General features: G+C 41.3%; 1 long non-coding RNA gene across 1 annotated transcript in view; it reads right to left on the reverse strand.

The window, feature by feature from the left end:
- Positions 1 to 5,992: 5,992 nt before the first annotated feature.
- The window catches only part of LOC149121920 (uncharacterized), a 435,681-nt gene continuing 418,597 nt past the window's right edge, over positions 5,993 to 23,076 (reverse strand). Inside the window, exons 4-5 of the long non-coding RNA XR_016221543.1 lie at positions 9,632 to 9,773; positions 5,993 to 8,709 (exon numbers count right to left, since the gene is read on the reverse strand). This is a non-coding gene — a long non-coding RNA (uncharacterized LOC149121920). The remainder of the gene's footprint in view (positions 8,710 to 9,631; positions 9,774 to 23,076) is intronic.

Consider the following 23,076-nt stretch of genomic DNA (forward strand, 5'->3'; position numbering starts at 1 on the left):
AGCTTCCTGCTAATGTGCATCCTAGGAGGTGTCAGGTGATAGCTCAAGTATATATGGGAGAGCTGTATGGAGTTGTTGGCTCCTAGCTTTGTCCTAGCCCAGCCCCATATGGTCAGTCACTTGGGCAGTAAACAAGCAGATGGAAAATGAGTATCTCTGTCTGTCTCTTTCCCTTTCTTTCTCTCTCAAATAAATAAATTTAAAAAAAAAAACATAACTTCCTTCCAGAAACTTTCCTGCTGCCTGGATTAGTCCAGAACCCACTGCTATTTTGTGCCATAGCACAAGCTCCATAAGGACAGAACCTGGCTTTGATCCTCATCCACCTGGCAGAGGTCCTGGCTCCGAGGTGGTACTCTGTCACTACAGGCTCACTTGTTGGTGAGGAAAGGTGAACTCTAGGTCTTTCTGTGTTCTTTGCATTCACCAGTCCCCATCTTCCTTGGTGGCAACAATTCTTGTATCCTGTGTAGTAAGAAACATGAACAGTGCCTCCTCTCAGATAAAGGATAAGATTTTTGCCTTTGATTGTTCTCCATGCTTTTCTACTCCTTTTCCTACACAAAGCCTACCAATGGCCTCCTGATTTCCAATTCTGGTGCTAAGGATCTTCTCCACTGGATACCTGTAGAGTTGGAAGCTGTGGAAGTAACCAGCTAGTGAGAACACTGGAGTCAAGACAAGGGACCAGAAACTGAGACATTTCTAAGAACCTTCAGTCATTCATTTGGTAATAATTTAATAGTATCAGTAATAGTTGGAAGCTATTGGGTGGTTACCTATTGTCATATCATTCAATTCTCTGCATGACCTTATGAAAAATGTATAATTAATACCCCATTGTACAAATAAGAAAATGGAGGCACAATGCAGTGAAGCAACTTTGCCAAAGTCATATAAACAGCAAGTTTGTGGAGCCAAAATTTGAATCTGAGCTGTTAAGCAAGGTGTAGTTTTGTGTCTCATAGTTCTTTGTATTGGCAACTGTTTGAAAAGTCTGACACTAGGTGCTGGGGATTCCAAAGCAATAAATCTCAGGTTCAGAGAGCCTATAGTTTGCTGGGAAATTCTGACAACACACTTAACAGACACTAAAGACTGGGCTAGTGGGATGAATTTTGCGGTGGAATGTTTGATAATCCTGTCCTGTTACCTGGAAAGACAGGTCCTTTGGTGGACATTCTAATCCAGTGTGCATCTGCAAGGCCAAAGGCATTCAAATGAGGGTTTATGGTACTTCAGCAATTTATATTCCTGAATCACCAGGGGCAAAGTTAATCCTCAGATTCCCTGGGGATTTTTTCCTTGGTCTGTGATCAGCTTCTCCTTAGACAAAGGGTATGTTATTTGTACTTAAAAGGGAAGAAAAGGGACTCCAGCTTTGAAGCATATGGTATAATTTTAAGTTATTAGACCATTATTAACATGCAGGGGAACATTTCCAAAATGTTTCTATGGGCCTTTGATTCAAAGAAAACCTATTCCATTAACCTCCTTGGTATTTTCTTTGTGAAAAGTGGTTAATTTGTACAGCTTGTGGTTTAACATTTTCAAAGACTCAAGAAAAGGGGATGCTCATTACCCACTCTTTGCTAAATGCATTTAATGCTATCCTTCTCTGTCCTTTGTTCTGGATTCCAGAAATGTTTCCTGCGTAAGATAGCAGCATGTTTTGGTGGTACCAGCAGAACAACTGTGGTTCTGTTGTCTCTATAGATTTTATAATTGAGAAACTAAGAATTGAACTTGGCTGTCAGTTGACTTAACAGTATGGAATAAGGAATACAGTGTGAGAAGACATGGACTTGAGCCCTTGGCTGTCTCTTCTTAGCTACTAGTGGATTTAACAAATATTTATTGAGCATGTATTATATAACAGGCACAGTGCTAAGCTCTGGAAATACAAAAGTGTATGAGACAATATTGTCCCTGCCTTTTATAGAATTTGCAATTTATTTCCATATGATGGGAAAGAGCTTATTTTTTTGACAAACTAAAGAAACTAAAATTGGTTAGAGTGAATGAAATGAAATGGAAAGGTGGAGAGTAGCCTTAATCGAGGTCCTGGTGAACATCTGGGGTGGCAGGTGATTTCACACTGTGCCAAGGACTTTGGATTCTGTATCCTGTGCAACAGGAAGCAGCTATCAGTAAACAGATCTTCACAGTACAGACTTTACTGGCTGGAAATAATAGTAATCCACATGGACTAGCTCAAGTGAAGTGGGTTTCTTAATGAGACAAAACAAATGTGTGTTGGGAAATCTAATTATAAAGCAGAGACTAGTTCAAGACCTACTGGAACTGAAAGTGGGGGTTGGGGCAGGTAGAAAACCATTACTACTTAGGTTGTTCTCTGTCCTATTTTTTCCGACTCCCCTGCTTCTTTCCCTCACTTCCAAATGATCTTCCACTTCTCCATATTACACCTGTTTCATAACCCAAGTCCCACGTCTCAGTAACCAATCAGCTCAGCTACTCAGAGCTTAGTGTCTCTATTTCCCAAGTCTAACTTATCTAGGGTGAGAGTAAATTTCAGCTCCTCTCCTTGTGGGTGGAATCTTCATGCACTGCTTTGCTCTGGGGCTAGGAATAGGTTTCCCAGGTCAACTATCGCTCCTTGCCCAGTCAGCCACTGGTGCCATGATCGGGGTCTCATGGTACAATCCTACTTTTTGCCCCTCAATGTTTGGGGAAAATAAGACACTAAAAGTTAAGTTAGTAGTGAATTTTGTAAATTTGTGGAAATTTTGCTTCATCAACCCCACATAATTTTAATATGGGTCAAATGATCCTTAAACATTTTGTAAACTATGAGGGCATGGTAGAGGTTGGTGGATTTTTTTTTTTGCCTACTTTTAGTAATATGCCAATACATTGAAGAAAATCTATCATACTAGACAAAATTTCTGGGGAATAATGTACAAGTAGAAAATTATTCTTGGGGCCAGTGCTGTGGCATAGTGGGTAAGGCCACTGCCTGCAGTGCTGGCATCCCATATGGGCACGGGTTCAAATCCCAGCTGCTCGACTTCCAATTCAGCTCTGCTATGGCCTGGGAAAGCAGTGGAAGATGGCCCAAGTCCTTAGGCCCCTGCACCCACCTGGGAGACCTGGAGGGGGCTCCTGGTTTCAGATCAGCACAGTTCCAGCCATTGCAGGCATTTGGGGAGTGATCCAGCAGATGGAAGAACTCTCTCTCTCTCTCTCTCCCCCCTCCCTCCCCTCTCTCCCTCCCTCTCTCCCTCCCTCTCATTTTCTCTCTGTGTGTAACTCTTACTTTCAAATAAATAAATAAATCTTTTAAAAATATATAGCCTCATTTGGGGATGATAAGAAAAGGAATATCTAAAATGTAGCTTACTGACTTCAATAAACCCCTGTAAGAGGAAAGATAAGAAGTTGATGTTTAAAGAATACTGTACTTTTTCTTTTATTAGTGAAAGACAGTTCCCAAGAAGTGGATAGTGGCAGCTAATTTTTCTGTTAAGGAAGTGGTTCTAGGGGTTGACTTACCTGTTCAGTGTAGGACACCACTGGAACACATCCTTTCCAAGAACATCCAAAGATTTGGTTTTTAATGATCTCTTCAAAGCAGAGACATTGGAATCAGAATTGTGTAACACAGACCTGTCAGGATGTTAAGGATTCTTGGAAAACTGGTGTAGGAACAAACATTAGTTTGATAGGTGCCTCACTGAATAGTTTTACTTTGTTTGGTTTATTTGTTTTGTTTGAGTCATACCTTTTAGATTACTACACAGTGAAATACAAGAAACCATGTGTGTGAAAACTAGTTTCAAATCTCTATCACCTCTTATCTATGGATTCTTGATTAAGTGATAAAACCTGATTCTCTGCAATGTATCTAGTAGGAATTTGAGTCTTTGCCTATTGCTTTGGAATTTCGATTTAGGCTCAGAATCTAAGAAACAAAGTGTATGAATTACTGATGCCTGTTTTAAAATGAGGCCCATAGCATGCACAGTCAGCTATGTATACCTGTGGGTTTAGAATCTGTGGCTTCAATCCAAAGTATCTGGATACTTTCAATGCATAGAAAGTATCCAGAAAAATAATTGTATTACTACAGAGTGTGTATGAACTTTTTCTCCCTGTCATCATTCTCTAAGCAATACCCTGTAACAACCAATTACATGGCATTATCATAAATTATCTCAATGTGATTTAAAGTACAGTATATGGAAGAGGTATGCAACAGTTACATGCAAATACTACATCATTTTATATATGGCACTTAAGCATCTGCAGATTCTGGTATGCTCATGATCCTGGAACCAATCCCATATAAATAACAAGAGATGACTCTGTATCAAATTTGCTAAGGAGTGATTAAAAACCCATAGTCCATCAGCTACTTAGAGTATGTAAGAATATTTGGAAACACAGAATTTCTTTGAAAGGAAGGGATTTGAGAGAGTGTGTTTCTAGAACCTTAAACTCCCTACTTGTGGAAGGCATTTGTTTCCAAGAGACAAGAATAATCCCTCACTCCACCTGGGAGTTTCTGAGCTGGGGTCCCCAAGGCTACTAAGGGATTAGTATCAGAGATGGGGAGAAGAGAGTTTTTGCCCCTACCTCCTTTACATCCTCCCTCAGTGAGGTCTTCCCCAACCACTTAGCTGCATTTTCCCATGTCCCTTCCCTGTGTCATTTCTCTCCAGAGCCTCTCTCAGTTCCTAATTGATTCTATAATTTGTTAGTTTGTTATTTAATCACCTATCTCCTATCAAGAACATAAATTCCTTCAGGACAGGGACCTGGTTTTGTTCATCACTGTTAGCCAAGTCCATTGAACAGGGCCTGACAAGGGGTAGGGGTCCATCCATGCATTCTGAAGGGAAATAAATTGTGAAGACCTGCAGAGTCCTTTGGAGCATGTGGGTGCAGGGTACCTGACTCCCTGAAGAGGGCAAGCTGAGAATGGGGAAATGGAGCAGGCTGCAGGGAGACAGTTGGGATGAGAATGTGGGTTCCATGTGAGCAGAAGGTTAGCACTGACTTGGGTCACCACGCAAAGGGATCCTCCAGGAGAACACCTGTTGGGGGAGTGTGTCAGAGCAGGGGCCAGAGGCCTGGAGAAGGGGCCTCCCAGTACCAGTAAGCAGAACAAGAGGGAGTACCGGCAAGGAAGACTCTCTGAGCCAGTCCTGGAGATGTGGCACAGTCACTGGGCCCCAATGCCACATTGGAACTTTCCCAGCATGTGAGGCCCTCCCTCATCTCCCATCCCTCTGCTTTGCTGCAACCCTGGAGGAAACAGATCAGATCAGTGATTCAGAAGGAGAGGTGGAATGTGAGAAAATGAAACTGTGTAGGCCTGAGTTCATCTCAAAATACTGGACTTGTAAAACACCTCTCAAATAACACTTATGTATAAAAAGTGGTGAGAGAGAGAGAGGGAGAGATGGGGAAACTGCTTGAGATTTTACTGTGGTTTAATTGTGAAAAACAGATGTCAAAGGCAATGAAGAAGGGAGGATTAACCCTTCTTTGCACCATCCTGAGCTGGCTCGACCCATAAGCCTAGTGTTAAAAAGAAAAAAAAAGTCAAGTGTTTGAATTGCCCAGTACATCGTCATGCATAAGCACCTGTTGGGTCCCTAGTACATGTCTGTGGTTGGTGGTAGCATCCATTCCTGGGGCCTTCTGAGACATACTGAACTCAACTCCCAGTCTCTGCCCCATTTCCCTACCTAGTTTGCATATTTCTATATTTATGTATCTATTCTATGGATATTTCACCAGCATTTCCATTAGCTTGCACAAAGTTGAAGCTGTAAATTTCTCTTCTTTCACCTGTTCATTTCTCCTAGGGATAATGATGATTTTCACAATAGACAACATTATTGAGAGCTTATTAAAAACTAGGCACTCTTTTAAGCACCTTGCCTGCATTATTTTATTTAATCATCACCACAAATCTGAGATACAATGACAGGGTGTGAAAATGAGATTTTCCACAATCTGTGGAATTCGCTTCAGATCATTCAGCTGGTGTCAAATGTGGTGTTGGAAGGCAGGGCTAAACAAGCACAAGAAACCAGCCCCCACATCCCGCGGAATGAGTCATAGGCATCACAGGAACATGTATGCATCCCTATGATCCATCTTATCTACAGATTCTTTTTCTTTGTGGAATCAGAGTGGTTAATGCAATTCCCTTTGCTGTGTTCCTTTCATGGGAGGGAGGATTTGTAATCTCATCACAGGTCTGTAGGAAGAAAACCAGCTTTCTTGGTTCAGTAGGTAAAATCAATGCTTCAAATGAAAAGCCTTGAGCCCCAATTATTGAATGCAATTGTCCAAACAAACTCTGGCTGTCTGAGCAAAAGTACCAGCAAGAATCCCTTTGACTTTTTCTAATCAAGCCTGTCTCTAGACCCTCTGCCTTCCTCATCCCACTTGGACAAGTGCCTATGAAATGGATCAACAGGCAGGACCTGGGTGCGTATGCTTTAAGTGAAATATCCCATGGTGCTATGTTCCCAGAGGTTGACCAGAGCCCCAGGAGTGATGGCCACCAGGTTATCAACTCCTGCAAGTGAGCAGAGCCTGTGATTTAGCTGTTGGTAAATGCAGAGCCTGAGAGCTCTCTCCACATCTCATCCATTACGCCTTGTGTATCCCTCTTCCTACAACCTCACTGCTGCATCCTCCCAATTACTGCCATCTGAATGAACTAGGTGCTACCTAAGTGCCTCAACTCTCAGAGACAGAGGAAATGTATGGAGATGTATTTCCATGGCTCTAACTACATCTCCTGCCCGTGCCTGCTTTCAGTGCAGCCAGCTGATGCAAGGACTCCTATGAAGGTTTAGCCAGTTGGGGTATGTGGGGTTTTATTAGCCCTTCATTTGTAAGTAAAGTGCCTCCCTGAAACACAGGGGCACTAATACAGAAAAGGAGCATGTCCTCAGGGAGTACATGAATAACAATTCCGGTTTTTATTTGCTTATTATTTAGAGGTGCATTGCTTGTGTCGTTAGGGAGACAGTGGAGCACAGTCTGATTTGGAACTGCTCTGTCAGTGCCTGGAATTTCTATCTTCCTCAAATTCTTCCTTTGGCCCAGGGCACAGAGATTAGGTTTGGTTCATGAACTCCTGCTGCTCATCCTTTCCTGCCTGGACTGAGAAAGTTCAGAAGGCAACAGGAAGAGGCCTGGCAATGTGTATCAATGGATTCAGGTTGCAAAACAGGACCTTAGCGTTAGCCTTAGCCTCACCTTGGCTTTTGCACACAGCTGCACTCGCAATTAGGAGCAGGAAAAGATGCAACTCCTCTGGAACTTACCTCTGTCACTCAAGTAATTGTGTTCAGAACACAAGTACCTTTCAGGGGAGACACACGGGGAATAGCTCTCTGGATTTCAGCAAGCCTCACATCCTGGTTCCTTTGAAAATTCCTTCGGTTCTAGCTGTTCTGAATATTTCATGTGTGTATATAATTAATTTACACTTTCTGGCACCACTCGTAATGTATTCACCATATTTATTCTGTTAGGAAATGCGTGGTTAATGATGTCAGTGGTGATTCATGGCGTGCTGTTAAGGCTGCAGTGGGTGTGGCTAATAATGACAGCTCGTTTGCTGAGCCTCTGCTGCAGGACACACAGAGGCTGGCCCTGAGGTATGTTACAACTGTTCCTTCTCACAGCAGGCCAGGATCATATGACCACCCATAATTAGCTGAGGAAGAAGCAGAGGCTCAGATTATGCAAACCGCTTTATGCAGATTGTATACCAGCAGAACGAGGATTCTGATCCACAGCTATCCCTGTGTGTCTCACCATTGAGGGATCACCTGTTAGACCCTGCGAAAGTTTCTGAATCTCTGATCCTTACTTTTTTCCTCTGTGCAAATGGAAAATAGTACCTGTGCCATGTATTTTCCTGAAACAACACGAAAACAGTGGAAATGCCTTGTGAGCTCTCTGGGGCTAGAGAGACGAGGGGCATGACTATAATGGAAGCAGCATAGGCACATGTAGTCCCCGAGCAGAGTAGAATCTGGTGTTTCAGTGTGTGACCAAAGCAAATAGACCAACAGGGAGATACACCTAGCAGCAAGACAACGTGTGTAATCCTACCTGTATCCTGGCTCAGAGTATAACTTTCTTCTTGCTTCTCTGTTTTGCATACCGTAGGGATTAAACATTTTTCGATTAATGTTGCCAGTTGTGTTGGTGATCTTCTGACTGATTCTCTCCAGGTGTGTTTTAATATTCCATTTGTGCAAATGGATCAGTTTCTTTTGAAATTTTGGTAATACAAAGTAAACTACATTGAAAGTATTATGCAAATCAGGGGTTAGGGCACTTGAAGCCTAACAAATCAAATCCTAAGTGGCTCATGACTGTCAGAACCTACGTTGCCATTAACAAGAGCACTGTTACTATCCACCCAACAGAGCCACAAACATGAGCAAGCTGCATAATTCCCTGTTTAACTCTGCACCTTCTCTAATCATAATTTCTTTTTAATACATTCATCAGGACCTCAGGCAGAAGTCTGGGTATTTCTTTGGCCTTTGATTTTCCCATTAAACTTTCCAAGTTTTGAATTTTTGACATTGATGGCAATCTTGCAGGGAGGATTAAGGTGCAAAATGGGCCTGGCTTCATGCAGACAATCCTTGGATTTCTGTGTCCAGTTGCTGCTCTCTGGCGCACTCTTAGACTGGTAACCTTTAAAGAGAACCAAATACAGGCCTGAGCTATGCCTCTATGATGACACTTTAAAAATCTTGCAGAAAGAACAGTTGAAAGAAGTTTATTTTGGTGCAAAAAATTTTGAAACCTGTGTATGGTTTTGGCATAACGCACATTTTTCAGTTTTCCATGAACTTTTCCAAGATGCTTCAAGGACATATTTAGATTCTTCTGCTGAACTCCGGAACTGGCATATCTGTGCATTTAATAGGCATCTGATAGCCCTTGAGATTTTAGTCTGTAAAGTCTCCTGTCCTGAGTGCCTAAGGGCCACGGTTACAAAGCCTCAGACAGAATATTTTCAACAATTAAAGTCAAAATTATAATTAGAAGATAATAACTTTAAATGAATGCATATTTACTTAAAACAGCTATTGATAAATTTAACCCAATAGTTTTATATTTGATCCTAGTATGCTATAGTATGTCAATATTCTGAGGATCCACTGTATACATTAGATCTCCTTATACTTTTTTTTCATTTGTCAAAATGTCATTATTATTGTTAGGATTCTAAGAACTGTCTACAAATGACATTGATTTTAACTCCATGAGCTTACTTTTGAAGAAAGCATGAGATTTCAAATAAGACAATGGGATTTATTCCTGAACCGCTTCCTCTGCATACACGTGCTACTGCCTCCACACCTATGTGCCTGGAGTGGTGTTGCCAGTATATGGCTTATCAAGAAAAAACTAAGCATAACAAATAAACAAAATGCATAATGACATGACTGGTATAATTCTAACTCAGGAAAAATTTTAGAACAGAATATTCAAAAAAATCATGCTAGTGAACTTGGAAATTAGTATAAAGTGAACAATTTCTGAAAAGAAATGGCCAAGATGAGAAAAAATAGAGAACATGAGTAGATATATAAATATTAATAAAACTTACATGGAGACTGACTTCAAAACTCATCTTGAGCATTTGTGTACACATCTTATTCTGAGATATTGTGTCCAAGAGGCTTACACATTATGGCTCCTATTTCCCAAGGACCTGATACTTGAGGGACAGGATAGATGGCATGCATATCCTAATAGGAAAGGCAAAACATTAGTTGGAATGAGTAGCATGTAAAGCTGGGAGTGAGTTTCAGCATTGATAATAATGATAGTAGTCGTGACCACTATGATCATAGAATCAATTAATGAATACTTCGGATGATTCAAGCATTTTATATACATTATCATAATTCACTTATTACATAAAGTCCATGAAATAGATCATATCCCCACTTTGTAGATGAAAATCAAAAACAAGATAAGGAATTTGTTGAAGGTCACAATGTTAGTTATTGCTAGACTTGGGTCCAAGTTCAACCCTACTAGGAAGTCTCTGGCTGATTTAGGGGCAATGTTCTCTTTAAGTCATAAGAAGGCAAACGGGAGCATGCCACACATGCAAGCCTTGTTTTGGGGCAGTGGAAAGAAAGTGCATTTTTAGGACTGAAAATTTTTCTTCAATTTCACTGAGGATTTTTATGCACCATTGCTGTTACACCTGGAATGTAACTGCATTTAAATGGGATACAGTGACATTTTGCAGAGAGCACTGAGTGAAACTGTGCTTTTTCCCTCACCAGTGTGTGATTCATATAGAATTCATTGCTTTCCTCTAGGCTCTTGTCCCTAGGCTCTTGGATTATAATTTCTTAAAGGCTTGAAATGGTTCCTTATTCATTTTGACTGAATAATATTTGATGGACTAATTATCATTCTGTGCAGAAATAGAGGGAACTTGAACTATCCATTGCTACTTCCCCTGTGCTTACCACCAAGCCTGGCACATAGTAGGTATACAGAAAATGTGTAATGACTGCATGAAATACCTGTGATGATGCTGAATTCAGTGGATATCAGTTGCTATATTTTGTCATAACTGGAAGAGGCTGAAGTCTCAAACACACACACACACACACACATAATTTTCCCCCAAGATAGATGTCTATTTGTTTCTATCTCCATCACTTACTGCTTTTCTAAAAATAAAATCATGTACAGAAAGCAAAGGCAATTCAGCATTGTGATTGAGGGAATTTGGGAATTGGTGCTAGGAATCCAAAGAGGAAGTAAGGTTCAATATTGCCTGTAGTGTGAAGATAAAAAGGAGTGACTAGAATGTTATTTTCAAATTTTTCTTTTTTTGCACCTAATTATATTACAAACTCCTTAAAGAAAGGGATCATGGAACTGACCCAACACCTTGCATTGAGGATGTGCTGAGTAAGTGTTTCTTGAAACAAGATGAGGCTCTCTACCCAGTGTTTTCCAAGCATCCCTTTTGACTTGGAATGGTCTCTCTGCCACCCTCACTGCCAGCATAGGTGCCATTACCTAGCAAGGAGCTAATTAATTGGCTAGTATGTGTGAGAATAGAGATACACATTTTGGATGGAAGAAGGATTTAAACAAAAGGTTTCTAAAACAAAGATGGTAGTGAAGTTCATAAAACAAAGATGGCAGATAGGTCAAGTAAGGACGCCAAGCAGATAAGCCTTCTGCATTCTAGAATGAAAATGCACCATGTTGAGTCTTCCACCCTCCTCATATCTCACTGACTTTTTGTTTTCTTTTTCCCTCCAGGACACAGTGGGGCCTAATGGGTTGTCAATGATTTTGATATCCTTGGAAAAAGAATCCTAGCATTTTTAAATGCCTTTGTAAAAATCATCCTAGGAGGATGATAAAATTATACATGAGACTAGGAAAGCATAAAGATGGAATGCAAAAACAAAATAAGCAGACATGGTGGAAGGTTGGAAAAAACAAAATGTTAGAAACCATGTTTAGGGAAAGAACCTCTTCTTTTAAACCAAAATTGGGTGAAAGTGATGAGCACAAATGATCATGCTTCAGCGATTGTTACTAGATAAAGTTTCCTTTTTTTTCTTTTGTAAGGTACTTTTGTAAGGTACTTCTCTCCAATTTCTCCTTCTCCCTTTCCTGTGGTTGTGCCTATGTTACAGAAAATAAAACAGTAATTGGTCAATTATAAAAGGCAATTTTTCAAAATTCTACTACATGTAAATGTAAGCCAATATGAAAATATCTTGCTAGCTTTAACTTTTCTTATTTTTGGTTCTCCTGCTTTTCTGGTGCCATAGCCTGTGTTCAGTTTGCTTACTGGGTAGCTCCCGTTGCCCAAACCTAGATACTCTCTTCCATGGTCTTGCCCGTTTTCCTATTGTAGTTATAACGTCCTCCACACAACCACCTCCCTTCGTGATAGGTTCATCTCTGTCTCTACCCCCTATTTTATTTCCCCACCATGTTTAAAACACTTTGAAACTGCTTCTATTTAAAAGACAGCTAAACTGTGTGTCCTGAGCATTGAAAGACTTCCTGATGTTTTTTTACACCTTCTGTCTAAAAACCTAAAATACAAAGATGAATTCCGCCTCTTTCCATCTGGTTTTCTTCTCCTTGGAGCAAATACAGAATCGATTATTTCGTTGAGTTGATGTGCATATGTGTGAGAGAAACCCATTTGATTCTGATAAGCACCTTCTCATGAAGTTCTGTGCCATTAGGAGAGGGGAGTGGGCCAGAACTAGTTCCTCAGTAGATTTTAAAATGTTGAAAGTCAACTTCTGTCAGTTGATTGAATTGATGGAAAAAGTCCAAATACTAACTGAAGGAAGTTTTAGTCATCTCCACTGCCCACGAGAATATGAGCCTTTTCTATCTCAGGGTAGCTTTTCTGAAGCAAAGTGAAGCAGGAGGCCACCCTTTCCAGACAGTAACCCAGCTCCTCAAAATCATCAAGGAGAGCCTACGTGAGCTCAGTGGCCTCCTGAGGCAAATTCCTTTTCTTCCCCACTGCAAATGTAAAGTACTCTGAAAATCAGATCCAAATATAATTAAATAGGTGAGGCTTTTATTCAAAGCAATATTTGTATGGAAGGGAGTGGGAGGGGAGCTGAGGAATGTTGGAGAGCCATCGGACTGCACCCAAGTGTGAGCTGGGTGAAGGAGAGGGCTGAGAAGGTTGGATGGGAGTGCTTATACTGCTCTGCGTTCTAAGTCATGAGGGGCCTTGAACCAAAATTGATCAAAACAAACAAACAAACAAAAATAGTCTTCCTTTCCAGCAAAATGGGTCTGCATTTATATTCCCACTGCCTTTGGTCTTTGGCGTGGTCTAAGCACGAATACTGCAGATGGTATCAACAGGAAGCCTCTGGGATACTCTGTGATTATATTTCCCATAGTTAAAATTTTTTGAGATATATTCACATGACCTCCACAATCTATGCCATGAACTTCCTCCTATGGGCATACAGAGCTGTGGTTCTGTTTCCTAAGGGAAACTCAGATGTAGGAAGTTCATGGGATTTTACACAGAACTTAGAGCTGCTGTTGACATTGGGGCCACAGTTGGTGCTCATTCTCTTTTTTGTCCATAACCCATTCTAAATTCCTCTCATCCTGAGTGTCATGGTGGATCCAGGTAGCTCAACTGGCAGTGTCATCCACACCTTTATACCTGGAACTTCTGTAGTTTCTGTATTCATATGCTTCTCAGTTTAGGGAGTTAATAGGCAAAGTCGGGAGGCAACTTCACAACTCACTTGGCTTCTACATGTATCCCCCTGCCTCCAACATGTGACAACACCCCCTCCCTATCCTAATCAGGGGCAATTTCCCACCGATATGGTGAGTTATTTTTTCACCTACTGGTCCCTGGCTGAAAGGAGTGGAAAATGCCCTGGTGACAGCCCTAACTTGTAGCTCAGCGGTGCCTTTGCTCTGCCCCTCTCAAATGGTACATCCTTCTGGGACCAGGGCCTCTCAGAACCTAAGGCTGCAGAAACAGGGACCATAGGAACATTCATGGTTCCTTGACCCATGTGTTCTTTTTGGAGACAATGCCATAAAAAATCCCTGTGTAGACATAGTGTATCCTGAAGACTATACCTTATTCTTTAAAAAAACAATTCTTTCTTTATTTGAAAGGTAGAGATACAGACACAGAGAAGGAGATACAATGAGAGAGAGAAAGAGTGGTCTTCCATCTACTGGTTTCTCCCCACATGTCTGCAATGGCTGAAGCTGAAGCTGAGCTGATCTGAAGCCAAGAGCTTCATCTGGGTCTCCCAGGCAGGTTCAGTGGCCCAGGAACTTGGGCCATCTTCCACTGCCTTCACAAGCAATAGAACCGGTGCCCATATGGGATGCCGGCACCACAGGCCCAGTGTGCCACAGTGCTGGCTGCTTGCCCATATACCTCATTCTTTAAGAATGTGTCCTCCAAGCTATCATTTCAATGACAAGATGGTCTCACTGAGGGATACGCTGCCCAAGATATATACTCTCCATTTTCTGTACCTTGTTGGGTATAAACAGCTCTTCATATCTTTAACTTGCTTTATTTATGGCCTTAGATAGACAGAAAAGGCCTTTAAGCCAAGTTCTACCTGCCCTTGAGATCAGGAATCCTAAATTTTGTGGGAATTATCCACCAAAGCTGCAGATGGCATGTGGGCTGTACCAACCTGTTTACCATTGGCTTTTGGCCTTATTATTTAGTTTCCTAAGTTCTGACCATCACTCTGTACCTAAAGGGAAATTCATGATGTAGCTCCTATTATTTGCTTCTTAAAAAATATGCTTTATTTTTCTATTAGTATTCTTGGAGTCAGCTTCCAAAGCATTCCAAACCTGTTTTACTCATCAGAGCTCTAGAATTGTAGCACCATGGAATTTGAAAGCTGGGAACGTAACAGCTTTATTGTTTTTTACTAGCAGATGTAGCTAACTTAAAATTATACAGCATCCCAGACACTTCCTTTATGTGCAAAGGGAAGTTGATTTAAATGTTAAAGCACACAGAAGTGGAATGCAGTCCCCTTTGTTTAACTTTTATTTAATAAATATAAGTTTCCAAAGTACAGCGTTTGGATTACAGTGGCTTCCCCCCCCCATAACTTCCCTCCCACCCACAACCCTCCCCTCTCCAGCTCACTCTCCCATTCCATTCACATCAAGGTTCATTTTCAATTATCTTTATATACAGAAGATCAATTCAGTATATATTAAGTAAAGATTTCAACAGTTTGCACCCACACAGGAACACAAAGTGTAAAGTACTATATGAGTACCAGTTATAGCATTAATTCACAATATACAACACATTAAGGACAGAGATCCTACATGGGGAGTAAGTGCACAGTGACTCCTATTGTTGACTTAACAATTGACACTCTTGTTTATGGTGTCCCACCAGTAATCACCCGAGGCTCTTGTCATGAGTTGCCAAGGCTATGGAAGCCTTTTGAGTTAACCATCTCTGATCTTATTTAGACAAAGTGGTAGTCAAAGTGGAAGTTCTCTCCTCCCTTCAGGAAAGGTACCTCTTTCTTTGATGGCCCATTCTTTCCACTGGGATCTCACTCACAGAGATCTTCATTTAGGGTTTCTGTATGTGTGTGTGTGTTTGTTTGTTTGTTTGTTTGTTTTGCCTGAGTGTCTTGGCTTTCCATGCTTAAAATACTCTCACAGGCTCTTCAGCCAGATTCGAATGACTTAAGGGCTGATTCTGAGGCCAGAATGCTGTTTAGGACATCTGCCATTCTATGAGTCTGCTGTGTATTCCACTTCCCATGTTGGATTGTTATCTCCTTCTTAATTCTATCAGTTAGTATTAGCAGACACTAGTCTTGTTTATGTGATCCCTTTGACTCTTTTTTTTTTTTTATTTTTTGACAGGTAGAGTGGACAGTGAGAGAGAGAGAGAGACAGAGAGAAAGGTATTCCTTTACCGTTGGTTCACCCTCCAGTGGCCACTGCGGCCAGCAAGCTGCGGCTGGTGCACCACGCTGATCTGAAGCCAGGAGCCAGGTACTTCTCCTGGTCTCCCATGTAGGTACAGGGCCCAAGCACTTGAGCCATCCTCCACTGCACTCCTGGGCCACAACAGAGAGCTGGACTGAAGGAGCAACCAGGACAGGATCCAGCACCACTACTGGGACTAGAACCCAGTGTGCTGGCTCCACAGGCGGAGGATTAGACTACTGAGCCGCGGCGCTGGCCCTCTTTGACTCTTAATCCTATCATTATGATCAATTGTGAATAGAAATTGATCACTTGGACTAGTGAGATGGCATTGGTACATGCTACCTTGATGGGATTGAATTGGAATCCCCTGGCACGTTTCTAACTCTACCATTTGGGGCAAGTCCGATTGAGCGTGTCCCAAATTGTACATCTCTTCCCTCTCTTATTCCCACTCTTATATTTAACAGAGATCACTTTTCAGTTAAATTTCAACACCTAAGAATAATTGTGAGTTAATTAAAGAGTTAAACCAATAGTATTAAGAACAAAGAAAAATTCTAAAAGGGATAATAAAGTATTAAGTTGTTCATCAACAGTTAGGACAAGGGCTGATCAAGTCACTGTTTCCCATAGTGTCCATTTCACTTCAACAGGTTTCCTTTTTGGTGTTTGGTTAGTTGTCACCGATCAGGGAGAACATATGATATTTGTCCCTTTTGGACTGGCTTATTTCACTCAGCATGATGTTTTCCTGATTCCTCCATTTTGTTGCAAATGACCAGATTTCATTGTTTTTGACTGCAGTATAGTATTCTATAGAGTACATGTCCCATAATTTCTTTATCCAGTCTACTGTTGATGGGCATTTGGGTTGGTTCCAGGTCTTAGCTATTGTGAATTGAGCTGCAATAAACATTAATGTGCAGACAGCTTGTTTGTTTGCCAATTTAATTTCCTTTGGGTAAATTCCAAGGAGTGGAATGGCTAGGTTGTATGGTAGGGTTATATTCAGGTTTCTGAGGAATCTCCAGACTGACTTCCATAGTGAGTGGCTTGACCAGTTTGCATTCCCACAAACAGTGGGTTAGTGTCCCTTTTTCCCCACATCCTCTCCATCATCTGTTGTTGGTAGATTTCTTGAGGTGAAACCTCATTGTGGTTTTGATTTGCATTTCCCTGATGGCTAGTGATCCTGAACATTTTTTCATGTGTCTGTTGGCCATTTGGATTTCCTCTTTTGAAAAATGACTATTGAGGTCTTTGGCCCATCTCTTAAGTGCAGTCCACTTTTGACATAGAGCTCTTAAAGGGCTGCCCTGGGAGGGCTGTAGGCCCTACTCCCTGTCTGACTCTGAGTGCTGTTCTATATCATCCTGGCCATATTTCTGATCACACGAAGAAAGACAGGGGAAGAGGAAGCAGAAAAATGCATCTCCAGTGATTTTTAACACTAGGCTGGGAACATTTCTGGGCCCAAACACATAGACTCCTGTGGTCTCCTCACTCTAAAGCAGGAATTGGACATCCAGTGATGCTTGTTGATGTGTCAGGTGTAGTTGTCAGGGCTCATTATTTGGAAGCAAAGGGATCTGTGTTCTGCTCTGCAAGGCTACCCAAATGAATCTTTTGCCCAGGTTTAAGAAAGCACACATCCCTCCTAAAGTCAGATGCCTCACGGGAGTGGTTTATTTCCCAAAAGGGAAAAGGGAAATTTAAATGGTGTGGGTTTTCTGGTCTCATATCATGACCAGATACCAGTATCACAAGAGATTTTTGACCCCAAGAAACTTGATACAGAGTGCAGGCTCTAAAGACCTAGGGTTGGTTTTATCTCATTGAAAAAGCCTCGGGTCTATTTACCATGTAGAAGCAATCAGAAGGGAGGTGGTTTCAGCTCTCAGATTTAAAGAAACTCAGAGAAAGGATTGTCAGTTCTGTTTTCAGGAGGTTCTTCACCATGTAAACCGAAAATCAGATCACCTTTTGTTCCGGCTTCCAGAAATTGGATCCACATTCTTTTAGAGAGAGCTGACAAGTTATTTCTCAGGTTTTATTTCCTGTCTGAGTTATCAAGTAGAGTCACATGAACTCAGCCTTTGATTACCCACTTACTTAAGAGTTGTCATTTGGAATGAGAAGTGAAATTATTAAGTAACAACGGATTAACTTCTCTCCTTACTAAGTGAAAGACTGACAGATGGCTGGGAGGGTAGAGAGAGAGGCAGACAGATACAAAAGTTTAATATACTCATTAATTCTCACAAAAACCTATGGGGTGTTAATTGTTCCTAAGTCACCAGTGAGAGCACTGAGGCCTGGAGCAGGTAAAAAATTTGCCAGAGATCAGGTTGGACAGGACCCAGGCAATGTGACGTCAGCGTCTGCGCCCTGAACCGCTGCTGCAACCTGCCCTTTCTCTGTTAGAAAATGTAAGGGGATCGCACTTATTACCAGCATTTATAATCCTCCTATTATCTGCTCAGAACAGAAATTATCTCCATTTACAAATTAGTAAAGAGACTCGAAGTGACCGAGAGGGTTCATGTGCTAATTCCATTAGTGCTGGGGGCTGCCTGGAAGGTTGCCTGAGTGCCGCTTCTGGCTGTAGCAGGCAGGGGTGTGCAGCAATTCCATCAGCCCTCCATCCATAGCCTCTTAGCCCCAATGTGCATAGATTCAGGGGCTTTGAATGCAATCATCTTTCCTTATCCCTTTTCCAGAGTCTGCTAGAATGGGATAGTTCATTCTGGTAGGGCAGGAGGTGCCTGGCCCTTAATGGCCCAGGGACAGCCAACAACTGCCTGGAGGTGAGGGGAAAACACTCTCAGGCTGACACCCTTCGGGAAGAGAACTCTGTGTGCTCTCCTGCATTTCCTGAATGGGCTGGAGCGCCACCTGCCTGAGGAGCCAGCCTGCTTACTAACACCACTGGTACTGGCTTCTCCATTCTCTTATCATGGCTTCCTTGTAAATGGAATCTATTTCTTATACCCAAATCTTTATCTCACGGTCTGTTTCTGGGGAAACAGAACCTAAGACAAATACCATAATGATTAGTTATGTCCAAGCAGGGCACAAAACAGGGAAGTGGTTATTTGTCTACTAAGTGTTTCATAGCCTTAAAAATAAGTGAGAGAGTAAGGGACAGAGGTGCATGGCTGAGAAATCGGGTAGTGATAGCCAGCTCACGGGTTCTAAGAAGCATTTGCATGATTCCTTTGTGTGTGCTTTTCCTTCAACAATGTTAGTTGGCGTTTCTAAGTCAAGTAGCTGGGAAATTAGATTAAACATCTGTCCAAGGATTGGCCTATAAAAAACTAATTCCCTAATGATTCAGTGAAGCCTGGGCCAGTCCTGGTGGACCACATTTTTTATGCAGCCTGGGGTAGTAGTCACCATCACAAGATTGCTGAAACAAATGATGGTTCATATTTAACACACGTCCCAAGATACTCTAAATGTAAAAGTCATTTTCAAAACTTGAAAGATGGAGGTAGCCTATTGTTGGCAGAGTGCTGAAGTCTCCTGATTCAGCTCAGTGACAGGTGGAGAAGGAACTCAAAAAAGGTATTGGGTGATGGAGAGGACTCTGGAATCAAAGAGAGACAGACAGACAGACACCTGGTTATTTAGCGTCACCAAGCCTCAGTTTGGGCATCTGTAAAATGAAGACAATAATGGTTCTTTTAAAGTTCTGGCCAAGGATAGATGCCAATGCATTGCCAGACGTTTGGTGTCCACTCAATGCATGTGTTTGGTCTGAACGTGTCCCCTGGAAATTCACGGGTTGAACACTTAATCCTCAAATGTATGTGTTAATGATATTTGGAGGTGGGCCTTTGGGAAGAAATTAGGATTCAATGAAGTCAACAGGCTGGGGCTGTCATGAGCGTGGCGGCTTGAGAAGAAGAGGAAGAGAGACTGGAGCCAGCGCACCTGCTCTGTACCACCAGGAGATGCTCTCTGCCATGCTAAAAAGCAGCAAGGAGGTCTCAGCAGACACCAAGCAGATGCCAGCAGCATGCTCTTGGGCTTTCCACCCCCAGAGCCATGAGTCAAATAAATTTCTATCTCTGCCAAGTTACCTGAAGCCAGACATTGTGTTGTGGCAAAAAGAAATGAACGAACACAGCAAGCAAGCAGTATTCTTAAGATTATTGCTACTTGGCTTAAACTACCTGAATTAGCTTTACATCGCCCACAAGATTATACTGTAGTTTATATAATTATGCTGGTTCATTTACATGAATTACTGTCGTCTTTTAATTACGCTCAGGAGTGCTAGAGCTCAACAGTGGGGACTTGTTGCTTTGAAGCTTCCAGGAGTGTGGGTGCAGGACTGACTGCGGTAATCCGGTTGTGTTTCCTCCAATAAAGGGCTGATATTAAAGCTCTATTCATCTCTTGCCACTGCTGCAGATAACTTTTTTGGATGAGGGATATGGGAGTTTCTGATGAAGGAAGTTGACAGTGCAAACTCATCCCCAAGAACTGTTGAAAATCAATTACATTTGGTGATGACTGTGGGATTTGAGTAGTACCTGTGGTAACAATGGCTACTCTGGGCACAGTCAAGGGTTGAATGTTTGTCCCTCTGTTTCCTGGAACTCGTTGGCTTAAAGCTCTTTTTTTGGAGAAAGAGAGATGAGGGACCCTGAGGAGGAGACTGATCTGTGAAGGTGAACATCACCCTGCTTTCCAGAATGAGCACAGCACAGCCCTGTGATTACAAAGGGAAAACTTTGCTGTAGGAGATTGGCCACTGTGCAAAATCAACTGCCTCCTAACAACCTGGTGTTTGTATCCCAGAGCTATAATATCTTTCACAGTTTTGTAGTTTAGGGGAACTTCTTACATAAAATATTTTAGGATAGCATTCAGTGATTCTGTTTTTTTTATGACATTCCTACAAATATGTTCATTTTTGTTATGTTTAAAAAACCATAGTCTAATTTTCTCTCTCTTTACATATATAACCTCTTTATAAAATATAGATGTTTGAAAAATAAGAGAAAGCATGCCCAGAATCCTACTATTTAACATAGTATTTATTTTCCATGTTTGCCAGATACATTTATGTGAATTTTTATAAAGTGGTAAATGTAATTTAAGTGCACATTTTGTACTCTAATTTTCATAGAACATTTTGTTATAAAAATTTTTCATATTCCTCAATGGACTGTATAGCTCTGGCTCTTATTAGTAGCATAATATGCTGTGAAGTGAATGTCACCGCAGTTTCAACCAATATTGGACATTCAAGTTGCCTACAAATTGCTTGTTATTGTAACCATTTTGACAATGGGCATCTTTCTCTATGTGATTTTTTTTTTTATCCTTTGGGTTCTTTTCTCAGGAGAGACCTCATCAGCTGGAATACACAAGTAGAATGTCTGTTCTGAAGACGTAAAAGGAGATGGAGAGGTGTGTAAGTGAAGAAATCACACAAGAACCAGGTATGTGGGTGAAGGGCAGCCTGAGGGTGTGAGACCCAGAAGTTGAGCTGTTGGTGCTTCAAAGAAGGAGTGGTTATTTGTGTCAAATGCTGCTGTAAGGTTAGTGAGTGAAGGCAGGGGCTGGCCATTAGGAATCCCAGGCACCGTAGTAGGCATCAAGGTGATCAACAGTGATTACAGGTAAGCACAATTCCTGCTCTCATGAACTGTCTGGTGGGAGAAACAAGATCCTACAACATTTAGTGAATGTTTAATTACAGAGGGAGACAATTGTTCTGATACAAAGAAATAGAGTTCAATGAGGATACTGAAAAAAAGAATCTGACCCAGACTTGAAATGCAAAGAATATTGTAAACAAAAGAAACAGCATATACAAATGCCTTGAGGAGAGCAAGCAAGAGAAAGAGAGTGACATATTGGAGAGGTGTGCAGCAGTGGTCCTGGAGCCTAAGCAGTGAGGGTAGAATGGTTCTTGGTGAGACTGGGGAGGTAGGTGAGAGCCAGATCACCCGTGACCTTAGTTCTGTTAAAGAGTTCCATCTCTGCTCTAAGAAAAGGTGTGATTAGATGTGTGTTTGACAAAGCTCACTCCAAAATGTGGACGACAAATTGAAGGTGTGTATGGGACACTGGTATTTCAGTGGAAATCATGGAAGGCCATGTGTAATGATTCCAAAGTATCTTCTCACAAAGACTAATTCAAAATTGCTGACATAGTATTTTCCCCAATATATATAATGATATTTTCACTATATTATAATGACCATACAATTGATGTCACTAGGAAGCATGTAAGGGCAGGATCCAGAGTCATTTCTTCATAGAATAAGTGTTACATGTATTCAGAATATTCTTAACTTCATTCCAACTCTGAACCAGTTACTCACAGCATGTAGATTTGAAAGCAGTATTATCTATCTTTGAGTTTACCTAAATTCCAGAAATTTGGGAATGGAAACTTTATCTAACCTTTGTGAATTAAAATTGGTTGACCACAAGGAAATGGTCAGGCTAAAATAATGATGAAGCCTGTTGAGGAGGTCTGAGGAAGATTGGTAGAGATGGATGAAAATCTTGACTTGTAAGAACTACATGTTCTACTTCTTTATTTAAGTGAGAGTACTCCCTTCTCCACATACCCACACACGGGCTTACTCCTTAAATACTTGCAGGAGTCGGGATTGGGCAGGGGCTGAAAGTAGAAGCCAGGAACTCAGAATCAGCCCTAAAGGCATTCGGATCTGGCTGAAAAGCCCATGAGAGTATTTCAGGCATGGAAAGCCAAGACACTCTGGCAAAAGATCTCTGTGAGTGAGATCCCAGTGGAAAGAACAGGTCTTCAAAGAAGGAGGTACCTTTCTCTGAAGGGAGGAGAGAACCTCCACTTTGACTATGACCTTGTCTAAACAAGATAAGAATCGGAGAACTCAGAGGGCTTCCATAGCCTTGGAAACTCATGACTGGAGCATAGGGAGATTACTGATGCCATAGACAGGAGTGTCTATTGGTAAAGTCAACAACAGGAGTCACTGTGCACTTACTCCTCATGTAGGATCTCTGTCCTTAATGTGCTGTGCATTGAGATTTAATGCTATAACGAGTACTCAAACAATATATTTCACTTTGTGTTTCTATGGGGGTGCAAACTGTTGAAATCTTTACTTAATGTATACTAAACTGATCCTCTGTAAAAAAAAAAAAAAAAAAAAAAAAAAAAAGAAATTATCAATTCCCAACTTGACTCTCACTGGGATTAAACATGACAATAGGTCTGATCTGATTTCATCATCATTAAAAAAAATCATCTATTATTTTTCACTTTATGTTTCTGTGTGGGAGCAAACTGTTGAAATCCATACTTAATGTATACTAAGCTGATCTTCTGTATATTAAGATAATCGAAAATGAATCTTGATGTGAATGGAAGGGGAGAGGGAGTGGGAAAGGGGAGGGTTGTGGGTGGGAGGGACGGTATGGGGGGGAAGCCATTGTAATCCATAAATCGTACTTTGGAAATTTATATTCATTAAATAAAAGTTAAAAAAAAAAAGAAGCCAGGAACTCAATCTGGATCTCCCTGTAGTGAGTGGGATCCCCATGACT

The sequence above is a fragment of the Oryctolagus cuniculus genome, chromosome 15 (assembly GCF_051225735.1).
Source record: "Oryctolagus cuniculus isolate XC-2025 breed Fujian yellow rabbit chromosome 15, ASM5122573v1, whole genome shotgun sequence".
Classification (NCBI taxonomy): Eukaryota; Metazoa; Chordata; class Mammalia; order Lagomorpha; family Leporidae; genus Oryctolagus; species Oryctolagus cuniculus.